This window comes from Pelodiscus sinensis, chromosome 1 (genome assembly GCF_052426305.1).
Source record: "Pelodiscus sinensis isolate ZL-2025 chromosome 1, ASM5242630v1, whole genome shotgun sequence".
Lineage (NCBI taxonomy): Eukaryota > Metazoa > Chordata > Testudines > Trionychidae > Pelodiscus > Pelodiscus sinensis.
The window spans coordinates 752757-767169 of NC_143052.1; the positions used below are offsets into that span (position 1 = coordinate 752757).

Genomic DNA, 14413 nt, shown 5'->3' on the forward strand with positions numbered 1-14413 from the left:
CTGGGTGGAGGAGGGAGAGGGCCCTGCCCAGAGCCGTCCAGCTGGGGCCCAACTGCTGCTGGGTGTGGGGCAGGGATCCCCCTCTCCGGCTGGGTGTGGGGCAGGGATCCCCCTCTCCGGCTGGGTGTGGGGCAGGGATCCCCCTCTCCGGCTGGGTGTGGGGCAGGGATCCCCCCTTTCCGGCTGGGTGTGGGGCAGGGATCCCCCTCTCCGGCTGGGTGTGGGGCAGGGATCCCCCTCTCCGGCTGGGTGTGGGGCAGGGATCCCCCTCTCCGGCTGGGTGTGGGGCAGGGATCCCCCCTCTCCGGCTGGGTGTGGGGCAGGGATCCCCCTCTCCGGCTGGGTGTGGGGCAGGGATCCCCCCTCTCCGGCTGGGTGTGGGGCAGGGATCCCCCTCTCCGGCTGGGTGTGGGGCAGGGATCTCCCCTCTCCGGCTGGGTGTGGGGCAGGGATCCCCCCTCTCCGGCTGGGTGTGGGGCAGGGATCCCCCTCTCCGGCTGGGTGTGGGGCAGGGATCCCCCTCTCCGGCTGGGTGTGGGGCAGGGATCCCCCCTCTCCGGCTGGGTGTGGGGCAGGGATCTCCCCTCTCCGGCTGGGTGTGGGGCAGGGATCTCCCCTCTCCGGCTGGGTGTGGGGCAGGGATCCCCCCTCTCCGGCTGGGTGTGGGGCAGGGATCCCCCCTTTCCGGCTGGGTGTGGGGCAGGGATCTCCCCTCTCCGGCTGGGTGTGGGGCAGGGATCTCCCCTCTCCGGCTGGGTGTGGGGCAGCGGATCCCCCCTCTCCGGCTGGGTGTGGGGCAGGGATTCCCCTCTCCAGCTGGGTGTGGGGCAGGGATTCCCCTCTCCCGCTGGGTGTGGGGCAGGGATCCCCCCTCTCCGGCTGGGTGTGGGGCAGGGATCCCCCCTCTCCGGCTGGGTGTGGGGCGCGGATCCCCCCCTTTCCGGCTGGGTGTGGGGCAGCGGATCCCCCCCTTTCCGGCTGGGTGTGGGGCAGCGGATCCCCCCCTTTCCGGCTGGGTGTGGGGCAGCGGATCCCCCCCTTTCCGGCTGGGTGTGGGGCAGCGGATCCCCCCTCTCCGGCTGGGTGTGGGGCAGCGGATCCCCCCTCTCCCGCTGGGTGTGGGGCAGGGATCCCCCCTCTCCCGCTGGGTGTGGGGCAGGGATCCCCCCTCTCCCGCTGGGTGTGGGGCAGCGGATCCCCCCTTTCCAGCTGGGTGTGGGGCAGCGGATCCCCCCTCTCCCGCTGGGTGTGGGGCAGCGGATCCCCCCTCTCCCGCTGGGTGTGGGGCAGGGATCCCCCTCTCCCGCTGGGTGTGGGGCAGGGATCCCCCCCTCCCGCTGGGTGTGGGGCAGCGGATCCCCCCTCTCCCGCTGGGTGTGGGGCAGCGGATCCCCCCTCTCCCGCTGGGTGTGGGGCAGCGGATCCCCCCCCTCCCGCTGGGTGTGGGGCAGCGGATCCCCCCCTCCCGCTGGGTGTGGGGCAGCGGATCCCCCCCTCCCGCTGGGTGTGGGGCAGCGGATCCCCCCTCTCCCGCTGGGTGTGGGGCAGCGGATCCCCCCTCTCCCGCTGGGTGTGCACCTGTCACTGGAATGGTGCAGCCGCAGGCCTGCAGCTAGGGGGTGGGACCAGGGGAGCAGGCATAAGCTCCGTCTGGCCCTGCCCGATCTATATCAGGGCTGACCTGGAGCGGGCCCAGGGCTCTGACTTGCTCCCTGCCCCCCGGAGAGCTGCTGATGCGGCAGCCAGGAGCAAATGCCGGGCTAATCAGAGCCCCTTCCGACAGCCAAGCACAGGGACGGCCCCAGCTGGGGATTCGCTGGGCTGGTGCGTGTGCCTGGCGAGGGTGGATTCTGGGCTCTCTCCCTCGCTCTGCCCCAGCCCACGGGCCCGGGCTGGGCTCTTGCTGGCTTTGCATGGGCGAGACAAGATGCAGTGATTGCATAACGAGCACCAGCGGTGGGCCAGGCAGCGCTGCGGCTGGGAGAGGCCCCGGGGACAGGCTCTGGTGCACGAGCTGCTCAAGAGGAAGAAAGTGCTTGGCCTGGAGCCTGCTGCACATTGGGACACGGCTCCTAAGTCAATGCAGCGTCCTGCCTCAGAGCAGGGGCTGGGCTGGGCTGGGCGGGCAGCAGAGGAGCTGAGTTACAGCAGCCCCCGGCTGAAACAGTTCCCCAGGGGTCTGATCCCTCCTGGTGCATGATAGCGAGTGATTCTGCTGAGCTAGGGCCAGAGCGCTTCCGTGGGGGTTAGAGCAGGCCCAGGGTATCTGTCAGCAAGGGGGCGTGATGGGTGTGATACCCCATGTAACTTCCAGCAGTGGGAGGGAGGATGTGCCAGACAGATGGGTATCACAGAGCAGGGCGTGGTGTATCAGTGGAGGTGCGTGTGTTACAGCAGGTGTCAGAGCAGGACATGGTGTATCAGTGGGTGTGTGATACAGCTGGGTGTCAGAGCAGGACATGGTGTATCAGTGGGTGTGTGATACAGCTGGGTGTCAGCAGGACATGGTGTATCAGTGGGTGTGTGATACAGCTGGGTGTCAGCAGGACATGGTGTATCAGTGGGTGTGTGATATAGCTGGGTGTCAGCAGGACATGGTGTATCAGTGGGTGTATGATACAGCTGGGTGTCAGCAGGACATGGTGTATCAGTGGGTGTATGATACAGCTGGGTGTCAGCAGGACATGGTGTATCAGTGGGTGTATGATACAGCTGGGTGTAAGAGCAGGACATGGTGTATCAGTGGGTGTGTGATACAGCTGGGTGTCAGCAGGACATGGTGTATCAGTGGGTGTATGATACAGCTGGGTGTCAGAGCAGGACATGGTGTATCAGTGGGTGAGTGATACAGCTGGGTGTCAGCAGGACATGGTGTATCAGTGGGTGTATGATACAGCTGGGTGTCAGAGCAGGACATGGTGTATCAGTGGGTGTGTGATATAGCTGGGTGTCAGCAGGACATGGTGTATCAGTGGGTGTATGATACAACTGGGTGTCAGCAGGACATGGTGTATCAGTGGGTGTATGATACAGCTGGGTGTCAGAGCAGGACATGGTGTATCAGTGGGTGTATGATACAGCTGGGTGTCAGAGCAGGACATGGTGTATCAGTGGGTGTATGATACAGCTGGGTGTCAGCAGGACATGGTGTATCCGACTCCCTCACTGATACAACACGCTCTGCTCTGTCAGTGCTGGGATGTGATACAACAGGAGTTACAGCAGACTGCAATGTATCAGTGAGGTGTGTGTGCTACACTATAGCATGCCCTGCTATACCACCCAGATGTAGGCAGCTGTGCTGTAGCGGGGTGTTAGAGCAGTGCATGTTACAGAGAAGGTGTTTGTCAGTAGGAAGGGCGGTGTGTCAGTGAGACGAGTGATACAGCTGGGTATTACAGCAGGGCACAAGGTATTGCTGAGGGCAGGTGCTGGGTGAAGGGTGTCAGCGTGGGAGGGTGACGGAGCAAGGCACAGTCGCGTCGGAGTGGGAGCTGTATTGCTGGTGGGGGCTGGGTGTTGCGTGGCAGTGAACCCCCGTGACTGGCCCCATCTCAGGGCTCAGGCTGCAGGGCTGTACGCTTATTGTACAGGCGTTTGGGCAGGAGGGCCTGCAGCCTGAGCCCAGACCCGCACCAGCTTTAGCGCCCCCATCCTGAGCCCTGTGAGCCCAGGTCAGCTGCCCTAGGCGGGTGTTGGTGCGGCGTGGTGCTCCTGGCAGGCTGCGCGCTGGCCACCAGCAGCCAGGGCCCCGGGCGCTGCAGAAGAGCTGCTGCGGAGGGAGGGGGCTGGGCTGCCTTTGCTGTCGAAGAATCCAGGTTGTGTGTAATGAGAACTGACCTTGTGCTGTAGGAGAGGCCTCAGCACACGCTTGCTGGCGCCGAGCTGCTCCTGCTGAGTCCCTGCCGGGATTCTGAGCCACGAGACTCTCCCGGGGGCCTTGGTGGACTGGTCTCCTTCCCTCCCTGGCCGGGGATGCCCCACCCCTCCCTCTCGCCAGCCTGCAGGTGGCTGTCCGGGGCTGGCTCCACGCTAACCCCTCTACCTTCCCCATCGGGCCACAGCCCTCACTCGCCTGCCAGTTCTGCCCCGGTCGGCTGCTGTTTCCCCTGTGGGATTGCCAGCCGACGGCGCCAGGATGTGGCGAGCCCGCCTCTCGTTAGCCGGGCCCTGGCACGCTCTCAGATGGGAGCACTGGACACCCATGGGCACCCATTGGCTTCCTGCTGCCCTATGGCCCTGACCCATCCCTGCCCTCCCAGAAATGGGTGTCACAGCCTTGGCCTGGTCCCTCTGCAGAGTGGAATAGGCACCTCCTCACCCAGACTGGCTCCCTTTGTCAGCTGTAGGATAAACTGTGGGTCAGGAGGCCTGGGGGAGAATGGGGTTCGGCCCTGGCTCCATCCCCAGAAAGGAAGCACCGCACCTTCCCCAGTGTGCACAGCTGAGAGGACACACAGCTCTGCCCGGGAACTGGCCGTGCACGGGCTGTTCCATCATCGGGCGGGGGGGCTGTTCCACCATCCACCCCAGGACGGGGGCCATGTTGCTCAGCTGGCCCGGGAAGCAGGCTGGCGGCTGTCCCCGCTGGAGGGTGACATGCAGGCAGGAGCGCAGAGCAGCGGCAGGGGGTGTGGGGCATGGGCTGCCGCACACTGATCAGAGCCCGGAGGTGCTTGCGTTCCGCAGAGCTGGCTGCTCACATCACAGGCCTGGTTAATGTTTAGAGGCATTCTCGGCAGTCGGGTGTTCACAGCCAGAGCTGGGATGCGCCCAGCGTGGCCCTGCACGCAGCACCAGGCAGTGAATAAGCCCGTTCCCCCGCCCCAGAACCGAGGATACAGTCGCCTGCCAGTTCCCCGGCTGTAGCCTAGTGGGGCGGTGAGCGTGAGACAGCCTGGTGCTCTGTCTGTGCTGCGTCACCCACCGAGTGAGAACCCACCCATGGGGCCTGCGAGGCAGAGGCCACTCCCCCCTCTCCCAAGAGAGTTTCTGGAGAGCTCTGTCCCATAGCGCCCCAGGCAATCCCAGAGCCCGGCAGGGGGTGGACTACAGCGCCCCCAATGGCTCTCAGCCTTACCCCATCTTGCCCCTACAGAAAGTCCATCAGCAGTTTCCATTCCGGAGAGCTGAGACCGGTTCCAGCTGATTTCTTTGGGAAGTTTGGCCCAGCCCCACCTGAGCCAAGCTGCTGGTTTGGGAGTTTTCTCTTCTGTCACACAGCAGCTATGAAATCACCTGGGTCTGTTCCAGGGGCTTGCCACCCTCTGCTGAGATTGGGGCAGGGCGTTGCAGAGGGGCCGGAGCGTGTGAGATTTCAAAGCTGAGCTCCATGGCTCTATCTAGAGCCTGAGGACTGCCAGGCACTCCCCTCCAGGCGGGAAGGAGGAGCCCCTCTGTGGCTCATTTTAGCAAAGCCCCAGGCGAGGTAGCAGCTCTGCTTTTAACTGCACAAGGAGACATCGTCCCAGAGTCTGTTCTGTGGCGGACAGAGAGCCCAGCCCCATTGTGGCAACCCTGAATGAGAGGCTGTCTCTCTCTGGACTTCCCTTCAGCCTGGGCATTAGCCCTGCAGGGGCATATTACAGGCATTGCGTGTTTGTGCTGAACTGGAGAAAGGGGGCAGGTGGCTTAAAAGGGGTTTGTGCGTGTCTGTAGCTGGCTCTGAACTCTGGGCCTGGCATCCTGTAGAGCAAAGCTTCCTGTCGTGGTTCCCTGCAAATGGGGGTGACCATGGGCCTTTTTTAAGCCTTGTCCCAGCCGTCCCTGCTCTTGGCGAATGTGGGCATTTGTCCCATTGGCCTTCGCCAGCTTGTTCGCTTGGCAAGTGCAAATGGGACAGATTCCCGCCTGTGCCAGGAATGTGGGGGAGCGAGTGTGAACGTCAGGCCTCTGCAGTGGGACAGGCAGGACTCACGTGGGCAGCAATACCAGCCCCACATGGAGACGGGTGAGGGGTCCGGGCTGGCCCCACACGGGCTGCGTCTAGACTGGCATGATTTTGCAGAAATACTTTTCACAGAAAAGTTTTTCCGTGAAAAGTATTTCCGCAAAAGTGCGTCTAGATTGGCACGGATGCTTTTGCGCAAAAGAATCCGTGGCCAGTCTAGACACGATTTTGCACGAGAAAGCCCCGGTCGCCATTTTAGCCATCGGGGCTTTTTTGCGCAAAACAGTTCTTCCCTGTCTACACTGGCCCTCTTGCGCAAGTATTCCCGAGCGGGAGCATGAAAGTATTTGTGCAAGAAGCACTGATTTTGTACATTACAAAGTCAGTGCTCTTGCGCAAATCCAAGCGGCCAGTGTAGACAGCTGGCAAGTTTTTGCGCAAAAGCAGCCGCTTCTGTGCAAAATCTTGCCAGTCTAGACGCACCCACGGTGTCCTGTTCCCCATGGCCAAGGGCTCTGGGCCGCGTGCGCTCCAAGGGGTGAGCGGCGCCTGCTCTCCTGCACTCGGAGCACGCGGGGCGGAGGAGGCTGCCGCAGTCCGAGCAGCTGGGCGGGGGAGCTGCTTTTATGGCTGGGGCGGAATTGGCCATTTTGGGTTGTTACAAGCTCTGCCCGTCTCAGCGCTGGGAGGGGAGGGCGCAGCCCCTCACCCGGGGCCTGGTCCCATCCTGCCCAGGGCGTGGTTCCGCCCGCATGGTAGGCGTCAGTCGCTCCCATGGGAGCAAGGGGACTGGGCAGTGCTGGCCTGAGTCTCTCCCCACTTCCCACAGCTCCTTGTCCCTCCGCCTCCTGCTCTCCTTGGCGCCCAGCCAGGGAATGGGGCTTGGAAGCTCTTGGAAAGGCCCAGGCGGTTGGGCAGGGCTCCAGAAAACCTGCCCACTTCTTCCCACTCCTGCACACCCCCCTTCCCAGGCCGTGGTTCCTGGGGTCCCTCCAGGGATGTTCCTGCCTGGATCCGCCCATCAGGGAGTCCCCTGGGGACGACTCCTGGCTGGATCCAGGCCTGTCAGCAAGTGAGGGGACTCTGGCTCCTCCCCCGGCATGATTCCCACCTCAGGGAGCGGTGGGCCCCTCCCCTTCTCGTGAGGATGATTCCCAGCCGGATCCATCCCTTCTCAGTGAGCGACCCACCCACAGCCCTTCCCCCAGGGGCAGTTCTTGGGCAGATCCGCCCGTTAGAGAGTGACGGGCCCTGGGCCTGCCCCGGGGGGGATTCCTGGGCAGATCCGCCCGGTAGAGAGTGATGGGCCCTGGGCCTGTCCCAGGGAGGATTCCTGGGCAGATCCGCCCGATAGAGAGTGACAGGCCCTGGGCCTGCCCCGGGGGGGATTCCTGGGCAGATCCGCCCGATAGAGAGTGACAGGCCCTGGGCCTGCCCCGGGGGCCATTCCCAGCTGGATCCGCCCCGTCAGACAGTGACAGGCTCTGGGCCTGCCCCGGGGGCCATTCCCAGCTGGATCCGCCCCGTCAGACAGTGACAGGCCCTGGGCCTGCCCCGGGGGCCATTCCCAGCTGGATCCGCCCCGTCAGACAGTGACAGGCTCTAGGCCTGCCCCGGGGGCCATTCCCAGCTGGATCCGCCCCGTCAGACAGTGACAGGCTCTGGGCCTGCCCCGGGGGCCATTCCCAGCTGGATCCGCCCCGTCAGACAGGGACAGGCTCTGGGCCTGCCCCGGGGGCGATTTCGGCCTGTCTGGGTCTCCCTGGTGGGTTTTCCCTGATGAGCTATGTGAGTTTCACCTCCTCTCCCTTTGGATCAGCCCTTCCCCAGAGCACTGTCCCAGAAGAGACTCACCCGCCCTTTGCTGCTCTTCAGTGTTTCCTCCCATCTCCCTCTCTCCACCCCGGGCTCTCTTGTTCTGTGCCTTTGTACTGGCTCCACAGATAGCATCTCTCTGGTCCCAGGAGGCCAGCGCAGAGTCCTGCCCTCTGGGATGGGAGGATCCGGCCTCAGCAGTCGCTGGCAGCGAGAGCCGTCCTTCCCCTCTTCCCTTGGCCTGGCTGAGCGGGCAGGCTCCCTGGAGCTCCAGGTGCTGGGCAGGGAGCCCCTTTTCAGCTGTGTTCCTGGGGCTGCCCAGAGCTGCTCCCACACTGCAGCGGGAGTTCGTCGGGGCCAGGCCTGTATTAGGCAGCAGCGGTAGAGCAGCACTGTTTCACAAGCCACGTGCTCTGGCACCCTGCGCGGCTGGGCCCTTCCCTGCTCCCAGTGCCCCCGCTGCCTTGGTCCATCTCTGGGCACCTTCGCTCTCCGCAGTGTCCTCGCTGACCCCCCTCTCCGCTGAGAGCCCCGCCCAGGCGCGGAGCATACTGCCCACTAGCATCAGCACGCAGGCAGGAGCTCTCCTTGAGTCTCTCTGCAGCGTGCCTGGCAGATCCCTGGGCCGGCTCTGCTGCTGCCTCTCCGCCTGGCTGCCCTGAGACCTTGGGCCCTTCTGGGGAGAAGCGGAGGCCTGATATCCAGCTTATGCCTCCCCTCCCTCCTCCTGGCTCTGCCTCGACTGTGTGGTCCCTGGGCTGCCCAGGGCCTTCAGCACTGGCCTGGAAGGTGCAGGGTGAGGCGCCTCCGTCTGCGCTGGCTCTGAGGCTGCAGCCAGTTCAGTCTGGGGCCGCTTGCCGGCCAAGGCATGAGCTGCGGGGTGACTTGCACCACTAGTGAGCCAGGAGGCATTTCCATGCACTGGGTCCGATGCTGCAGGTGTCCTGCCGGCCCCCGGTTAAGGGGGCCTTTAGCTCCAGGTGGGCGCAGGGCGGCTGGCTCCCTGCTCTGCCAGGCTGATGAGAGGAGCTGTTGCAGGTTGGCTGGCCCCTCTCAAGGAGAGTGCACCTGTGGCTTATCCAGCTGGGGTCATGGAAAGCTTCGGCCTGAGAAGGGGGCTGGGAGGAAAGGGCAGGGCCGTGTCCATGTTGCTATAGAGTAAGTCGCTCGGGGTGTGACTGGGTTGCAGGAACAGTGTGTTGTTGGGTGCGGAGAGCCATTATGTGGCGGAAACCCAGCCAGGGAGCGTGGCAGGCAGCGTTCCCGCCAACGTTTTCTGTCCTTGGGCAGGTTGAATTGTCTTTTGTGCAACACCCATGTTGAGGTAGCGTGTGGATGTGCACCATCGACCCACATGCACACGTGTACATGTTAAGCATCTGTAGGTGTGGAAGAAAAGATTAAAACAAGGGATAGTTAACAAGGAGCAGTGCTTATGCTATTTAGTATGAAATCAAATATACCAGGTATTAATTAGTAACACAGGATCTGAAAAATTAAGACCCGAGTTTTAGATATTTGCAACACTCCAAAAAAAATAAATCTGTTAAAGAATCTTTTTCTTTCTTACCGTAAGCCATTTACAGCTATGTAAACGCTGTTTGAAATGTAATCTTGCAAGTTTCCTGGCACCCACCCACCCCATGCAGCCTGCTTCCCTCATCTACCCCTCCAACCCAGCCAGAGGACTGCAGCAAGTGAGTCAGGGACACCCCAAACAAACTCCTCCTCCCCCACTTTCCCCTGTAAAGGGTCCACATCAGCAGGAGGCCATGCTGACTCCCTTTACTGCCCAGTTACAGGACAGTTACCATGTCCCAATACATAAGGGCTGAGTCTAGACTGGCATGATTTTGCGCAAATACTTTTAATGGAAAAGTTTTTCTGTTAAAAGTATTTGCACAAGAGAGCGTCTAGACTGGCATGTGCCCTTGCGCAAAAGCATCTGTGCCAGTGTAGACGCTGTCTTGCGCAGGAAAGCTCTGATGGCCATTTTAGCCATCGGGCTTTCTTGCGCAAGAAATGAACGTTGCTGTCTACACTGGCCTCTTGCGCAAGAGGGCTTATCCCTGAGCTCGAGCGTCGGAGTACTCGCGCAAGAAGCCCTGATTTCGACAGGTGGCCGCTTTTGCGCAAAATCGTGCCAGTCTAGATGCAGCCAAGTCGTTAAGGGTTCAAGCCTCCCAGTATGCTGAGGGGCAGCTTATCAGGCCTGGTCTTCAGTTCAGGAATGGCCGCAGGTCAAAAGTCAAGGGCCCAGCCTGGTGCACAGCCTGGGCGAGCGGTTTATATGGCCCAGCCCTGGGTCAGGACGGGACAGGCAAGCAAGAGTTTAACACAAGCAGTTTGATAACAGTTTAAAGCTCCCACCAGGTCCCAGCTGGGCAGGGTCAGGTCTCCTCACTGGCAGAGCAGTGACAAGCTCAGGGGTTTTGCCTCACAGGGGGAATCTTGCCACCCAAGGGAAGGAATGGCAGGGGAGACATAGGCCCACCCGTTCCACTGCATCCTAGCCCAGGGCCCTGACAGTGGCGGGGATCCAGGCCGTAGTGCACCAACTAAGTCTGTGGGTCAACAGGGATCCAAGGCACAATGCACTGCCCACCTGACCTCCATCTCCTCAGCCACCCTGGGGTCAGCTGTCCCTGGGCTGTTTACCATTCTCCCTGGGGGCCTACCAGGCTCAGACACTGCTCCTCTGGGTCAGCTGGGGACAGAGGTACTGGCAAGGTGTCCACAGGTTCCAGGCAGGGGCCAGGTGGACCAGTCCAGTCATCTGGGCCTGGAGGGGGTCCCGGAGGTCTCAGCCATCTGGACCAGGCATCGGGGTCCGGCAGGGGTCCTGGCAGCCCAACCCAAGCCTCCTGTTGGGTGTGGAGCAGCTGAACCCTTTGCTGCAGGCACTGAGGCCAAGCATCCAGCCTGTTCAGCTGCTGGGCTGTGACTGAGCTCCCAGCTCTTATATGCCTAGTCCTGCTCTCCGGCTTCCTGTGGGCAGGGCTAGGTGAGGCTGGACCCACCCACCAAGGGCCGTTCCTCTTCTGGGTCAGAGGGAGGTCATGTTGCTGTCCCAGACTCATTATGCCCCCCCCCCCCCCCGGTCAACTCCCCATCCCTGTACAATCTGCTCCCTCCAACCCAGGTGAGGGCTGGAATAAAATCCTGCTTCTCAAACTAGTGGGCACCAGTACTCTGTCCTGTCCTGACTCCCAGCTAAACAGAAACAAACTATCCGCACCTCACCCCAGTGCCAGCATCCACCCACCCACGTCTTCTTTCCCATACCTACCCTGTGCAGTCAGCCCCTTATCTCCCCCTTCCCAGGAGGCTTGAGAGTGCTGAGTTCCTGCCTCTCTCTCCTTGCACAGACAGGACTCTCCAAACTCCCCTTCCCTCCCCTCTGACTCCACCTCAGCCAATCACTCCCTCCCTCCTCCTCCTCCCCGCAGCCACTTATTGTCTCCCTTGTTTACCTGTTCTGGGAGCTGCTCCCTTTCGATCACGGAGCAGCTTTGTTTAGCTAAAGCGATGAGGAGTCCTGTGGCACCTTATAGACTAACTGAAGTGTAGGAGCATAAGCTTTCGTGGGCAAAGACCCACTTCGTCAGATGCATTTGTTTAGCTACTTGCTAAGCGAGATGACACCCTGCCTTCCGCTGGTCAGCTGAGCTCCCCGCCTGTGTGGGAGCTTTGAACTTCTGAGCAGAGTTCCGAAAACAGCCACCCAGCTTACAGGGAACTTAGGTGGCAGCCCAGGACCCCTAGTTTCAGCTCCTATGGGTGAAAATATGCCACCCCTCATCCCTGTGAGTGACAGACATAAGTTACACCTAAGTACTGGTGTGGACTGGTCATGCATGTGATATACCTTGACTTTAGCAAAGCTTTTGATACAGTCTGCCACAGTATTCTTGCCAGCAAGTTAAGGGAGTCTGGATTGGATAAATGGACTGTAAGGTGGATAGAAAGCTGGCTAGACTGTTGGGCTCAATGGGTAGTGATCAACGGCTTGATGTCAGGTTGGTGGTTGGTATCAAGTGGAGTGTCCCAAGGGTCGGTTCTGAGGCCGGTTTTGTTCAACATAGGGATGTTAGATTTTGATTAATCAGCTAATAAGTAGTAGATGAAATTACTATCAACTTCTTGATTAGTCGATAAGGGGGAGGCGGGACGCTCGCTATCTCTACTGTGCCTCTGCCTTTTAAACGTAGTAAGAGCCGCCCACTCAAGCAGTCCCCGCTCGGCCCGGGTTCTCACTGCTGCGCTTCTGCCATGGAAATGTAGCAAGAGTCATGCTTGCGTCAGGAATGTGTGGTCTCTTACTACATTTAAAAGGTACCTCTGATAGAGGCAGCAAGCAGGGAAGGTTACCTGATAAGCATATGCTTACATCCCTGGTTCAAAATCTTTATTGATGACCTGGCTGAGGGGATGGATTGCACCCTCAGCAAGTTCACAGATGACACTAAGCTGGGGGAGAGGTGGATACGCTGGAGGGCAGGGATGGGTCCAGAGTGACCTGGACAGATTAGAGGATTGGGCCACAAGAAATCTGATGAGGTTCAACAAGGGCAAGTGCAGAGTCCCAAGCACTGCTACAGGCTGGGGACCGACTGGCTAAGCATTGGTTCTGTAGAAAAGGACCTGGGTATTGCAGTGGATGAGAAGGACCTGGGGGTTACAGGGGATGAGAAGCTGGATGAGTCAACAGTGTGTCCTTGTAGCCAAGAAGGCTAATGGCATATTAGGTGCATTAGAAGGAGCATTGCCAGCAGATCCAGAGATGTCATTATTCCCCTTTAATTGGATTTGGTGAGGCCACATCTGGAGTATTGTGTCCAGTTCTGAGCCCCTCACTACAGAAAGGATGTGGACGCAGTGGAGAGGGTCCAGCGGAGGGCAACCAAAATGATGAGGGGGCTAGAGCATATGACCTGTGAGGAGAGGCTGAGGGAGTTGGGTTTGTTTAGTCTGCAGAAGAGACAAGTGGTGGTGGTGGTGTGGGGGGGGGGGGGGGGTTGGTAGCAGCCTTCAACTACCAAAAGGGGAGGTTCCAAAGAGGATGGAGAGAGGCTGTTCACAGTAGTGACGGGTGGCAGACCAAGGAGCAATGGTCTCTAGTCACAGTGGGGGAGGTCTAGGTTGGAGATTAGGAAAAACTCTTTCCCTAGGCGGGTGGGGAAGCGCTGGGCTGGGTTCCCTGGGGAGGGGGTGGAATCTCCATCCCTAGAGGTGTTTAAGTCCCGGCGTGACAAAGCCCTGGCCGGGTTGATTGAGTTGGGATTGGGCCTGCCTAGAGCAGGGGCTGGACTTGATGACCTCGTGGAGTCTCTGCCCGCCCTGGGATTCTGGGATTCGATGACAGTGTTATGTCATTGGGAGAACTGCTGCTGACATGGCTCCTGCCGCCCAGGGGGCTGGAGCAATGATGTCCAGGGGGCAGCTCTCCCCCTTGGCTAGAGCGGCTGCTCTAGAGAGCTTGGTGCAGCTGTTAGCTCTCTGAGGGAGCCCTCGCCTGGGGTGGCTGCCTGGAGCACAGGCAGATGGGGCAGTGGAGGTACCTGGGGGAAGGAGCTGCAGGGCACCTGTCCCTGTGAGCTGGTCGGGTGAGTTCTGAGCAAGACTGGCTGGAGCCCTGCTAAGCAGCAGCTTGTGTAGTGACCTTTGGGGGATGGAGCAGTGTGCTCAGTGGAAACGGGGCCTAGAGGCCAGGGAGGCCTACAGGAGTGGGGTGGCACTTGCAGGAAAGGAGGCCTAGCTGGTGTGGGGCTCCCTGGCAGGAGACCCATGTGGAAGGGTGTAGGACAGTGGTTCTCAGCTTATTTTACACTGGGGGATGCCTATGCAGCCCACAATGTGTTCCCTGGGCTGCAGGGGCCAGGTGGCAGGGGCGGATGAGAGCGCCGCGGGGCCCCGGGCAGCACAATTTCACGGGGCCCCCCTCCTTTGACACGGCGTATGCGCGGGGCTTCTGCAAGCATGGGGCCCGGGGCAGCCACCCCGCTCGCCCTGCCCCAAATCCGCCGCTGCTGGGTGACAAGGCAGCTCTGACCCTGGATCTCCACTACGTGGGGTTGGCAGGCTCCCCTCTGCATGACTGCCTGGACCCCAGACTTCACAGGGATGGCCAGTTGCCCTGGACCCCACACTCTGTAGGGCTGGCCAGCTGCTCCATAACCACACTTCTTGGGGCAGGACAGCTGCCCCAGATGCTGGCTGCCCTGGGCCTTTGCCATGGAGGGTGGGCTTGCTGGCCATCCCAGACCCTGCAGCTCTCAGGGCTGGCTGGCAGCCCCAAGCCTGAACTCCCATCATGCTGGCAGGCCAGCAGCCCTGACCCCTCTGTGTTAGACTGTGGGGCAGCCCAGACCCCACCATGCTGGGTAGCGGGGAACCTGGGGGACCTTAGCAAGCAGCTGGGTTTTAGCACCCAGCTGAGTTGGATCGTGTGCTGATTGAGCTGCATGCAGCCTCCGGACCATGATGCTATAGGAGGAGCCCAGGAAGAAGGGGAGCATCTTTGAAAAGGTTCCCCTTTATCAGAGGTAGGACTCACTGGCAAGGCAGCCTGGGGGGATGAAACACTGCAAGGAGCCCTCATGCAGGCACTTGACTTGGGACTGTAGAACATGACCCATAGCAGAGAAGGGGGCTAGGAGCTCTCAGGTGGGAGGCCTGGGAGCAGAAGCCGACGGAAGCATACCTGAG

The 14413-nt window shown here is 60.9% G+C and overlaps 1 protein-coding gene across 1 annotated transcript in view; it reads left to right on the forward strand.

The window, feature by feature from the left end:
* The window catches only part of SHANK3 (SH3 and multiple ankyrin repeat domains 3), a 780355-nt gene that overhangs the window by 119050 nt on the left and 646892 nt on the right, over positions 1-14413 (forward strand). The window lies entirely within an intron of this gene.